Here is a 3,621-nt window from a genome sequence, read left to right on the forward strand (position 1 = left end):
CTTAGGGATTCTATGCACCAGTTCACTAACCATAGATTTCTCTCGCTGACTTTTATAGGTCAGAAGTAAGTCCCCCAATAGCTTCCTTTCCGAATATTCCAAACTAAACTCTTTCAGGCAATATTTAACCAAATCCATAATTTTTAATGAATTCTATTGATAGGAAACACAAACTTCACAAATATTATACCTCAAACCTTCAATCTATCATATCAAAACCTCAATGCGCATATCATATTCCAAATCCAAAATTTAAAAAGTATCAATAATCTTATTTCTGGACTCAGTTGATTGCCTCAACCAATTTCAATATGTTTGTTGTACTTTGAACATTCCTCCGTACATCTTAAAGGCCCATTTTCTTACCTCACTTTTAGTTAACTGCTCATTCATTTAAAATCTCAAATTCAAACTCGAAATAAATTGCGTAAAATGGAAATGAATTACAATTAACTTCAATCAAATCTAAAAAATTGACTGAATTGTAGTCTAATGAGAGAATATTATGAAATTATCATTTTTATGCCCAAAAATTGTAATTTTGTCTATAGATCATTGTAGTGAAAATAATTTCATGGTATAAGCTACATTTGTTTCATTATTAATATTGGAATAACATGAAATAAGTTTTAATGGTTACTGAATAATGTTCTATGTGAAATTTTGCATGGTAAGCTAACATGTTTGAGAATTAATACCACATAATTTTTTTTTATCGGGGCATCATTTTATAAATAAACTTCATAAAGAATTACTAATTTGATCTAGGGTTTGGAATTTAAAGTTAAGTTAGCCGAATTGAAAGCTTACGTGGGTACTCTAAGGTGACAGGCAAGAATTTACCCAACATAACCAAAGATTTAGAAACTTAACTGTAGGTTAGCAAATATTCTTTATGCACTCGGAAGAGGGTAAAGAATAAGTATGCTCTTTTTTTGTCAGTAAACTACATTTAAATTTATAAACATCTGATTCATACACTGGTTATGATTTCATTGTAAGGGGAAGAGCTTTCATAAAATTTGAACTATTCAACGTAAAGTTAGTTTAAAAACACTTATAATTTTCTTGAAGTTTAGAAATAGCATTAGTAGGTATAAGTACTCCTTTTTACACATATAATTTCGAACTTAATTCCAAGATATGTTACCTGCAGTTTAAGTAGAGTCTTACTAAGTCTATAAAAAGTGTTTTTATCCTAGTGAATTTTTCAAATCAACAATTAGAAAATATATTTTAAAATTAGCAATACCTACATCACTAGGAGTAGCCGCTATAAACACATAAAATTATATTATCAGCCCGGAAAGTGCGGTCAACACCTGTAGACTACATTTTTCACTGGAGGAACCTCAGCATGAAATGTGAGTCGCAGCTCTAGGAGCAACATGCGGTTGAAATTCTACTAAAAACATCCATGGACTAGTAGTATTCATGCTATAAGGGTTCACAATAAAAAAATTACTCAGTAAAAACTCCCAGCATCCAAGAAGAAGCCAAGCAGATGACTGAACAGAAAAAGTTGAAAAGGCAAGGCAGGTTAAGACATTTGAAAAAAAATCAGAAAATGTCTCAACTATAGAAAAGGGCAAGCGACCCAAGTAAGTGTAGCCTGAGTAGAAGAAACAACGACGAAACATCAACATTTCACAAACACAGCTGCCTTTACAATTGCAGTTTCAATAATAAATTCAACAAAGGACCAAAAAGAAATCATTGATAGATCAAATGAATAAAGAATATCTGTTCAAGATGGAAACTGTAGCTAAACTATTCCATACTTTACTCAAGATGCCAGAGTTCAAACTGCCTGAATTTCTTCTTGCTGATTACAACAAGAATGAAGATGGATAAGAGATAGTATGGTCAAAATCTTTTAAAAAGTTTCTTAACAAGATAAAGACTACTTGAGTTTCAACATCAGCAATGAAGCAACTCCAACCATTAAGAAAAGGAAAGAAAAAGACAGGAGAAAATTAAGCTGATAAGATTAGAGGTCATTGCGGGCTACTCCTCATTTTATACCTTCCACTTTTATTCCTTCTACTTCTACTCATGATATTAGACTGGTTGTCACAGACCAAAGAAAGACATTGCTTGAGTTGTTGACATTGTATGACTATTTCTTCAACCCTTTGGGGATAGTTATTGAAAAATCATATAAATTTGCGTACATCTTGTCCATCTCTAATGAAGAATCTGGTTTCATTCTTGTAAATAATTATCAAATTGTGCACGATCTCGATGGGCCCAAAAAGGGTACTGCGGTGAGGCAGTGACCCAAAAAGGGATGGGCATGCCGTCACTGCAGCGACTTAAAAGGGTAAGCCAAGGAGGTTGTGACCCGAAATGGATGGGCATGTCATGGTGACAACGACCAAAAAAGGGTATGCTTTGGAGGTAGTGACCTGAAAAGGAATAGACATGTTGTGGAGGAAGTGACCCCAAACAAGTATGCCGAGGAGGAAGTGGCCCAACAAGGAATGGGCATACCATGATGGGAGCGGCCCAAAAAGGGATGGGCATGCCATGGCGGCAGCGACCCAAAAAGGGTATGTCAAGGAGGAAGTGACCCAAAGGAATGTGTAGCTCAAGCAAATGACAATGATCATGGAAGCAAAAACATACACAGTGCAATGCAACATGTAGGTCTGCAAGCATGCATGTGCACTTGCGCAACAAGCAATGGTGCAAGTGGTTGTTCAACCGGGCTGGGGTAACTGGTCGAACCAAAGTGTTGTGTCAATTGGATTGGGATGGCCAGTCGAGGCGCAAGTGATGCCGATCTGGATAGCCAGCCGAGGCACAAGTGGTGCTGACCGGTCTGAAGCGACCAATCGAGGCACAAGAGTTGTCGATAGGTTCAAATCAACTGATCGAGGTACAAGTGATGCAAGTGTGGGATGATCCATGCAAGACACACAAGACATAATCCAAGTCAAGCAAACATGCTTGGTAGAGAACCATGCTCGCGATAATTTCCTTGCTTAGAAACCTAGGGTTTGGTGCTTGGATATGCTGCATCACCGCCTCCTACTTTAGTGAAGTGTGTGAGGAGTTTCTCCCCAAATTTTCAAGGAGAAAACTCTCTACACCATCGTGAAATGGGCTAGGTACAAAGCTTTTCCCAATTTCACGATGCCTCAATGCTTTGCAAAGTGAGTTAGCTACAAAGCTTTTCTCACTTTGCAAAACCCAACCTCCCAATTTATCCAAGAAAAATTAGGGAACCCAAAGCAAGCGGTGGAAGGGGCTCCAACTCATTAGTACTTGTGCTAGGGTTCACAACAAACAAATTCACTTGGTTCTACAAAAGATGTTTGGCCACACATGAAAACCCTAACCTAAATGGTTGCTCTAGGAAGGCCAAATATCCATCACATGGGCACGTGGCCGCGCTGGCTAAAGCCTACCGACAAATGTACCTCGTGTGGGCAATCGAACTCACATGCTTAACACAACTAAAACCTAGGGGTAGATATAAAAATGAATGTAAAGGGGAAGAAAATCTCATCACCGTGGAGTTTTCTCGACGTCCACCAGAGGTTGGGAAGAAGCTCTCCTAGATGGTAAGAGAGAAGTTCACAAGTCCTTCACAAAGAGTGGAAGAAGCTTCCCTTG

Source organism: Phalaenopsis equestris, unplaced genomic scaffold (assembly GCF_001263595.1).
Source record: "Phalaenopsis equestris unplaced genomic scaffold, ASM126359v1 Scaffold224851, whole genome shotgun sequence".
Lineage (NCBI taxonomy): Eukaryota > Viridiplantae > Streptophyta > Magnoliopsida > Asparagales > Orchidaceae > Phalaenopsis > Phalaenopsis equestris.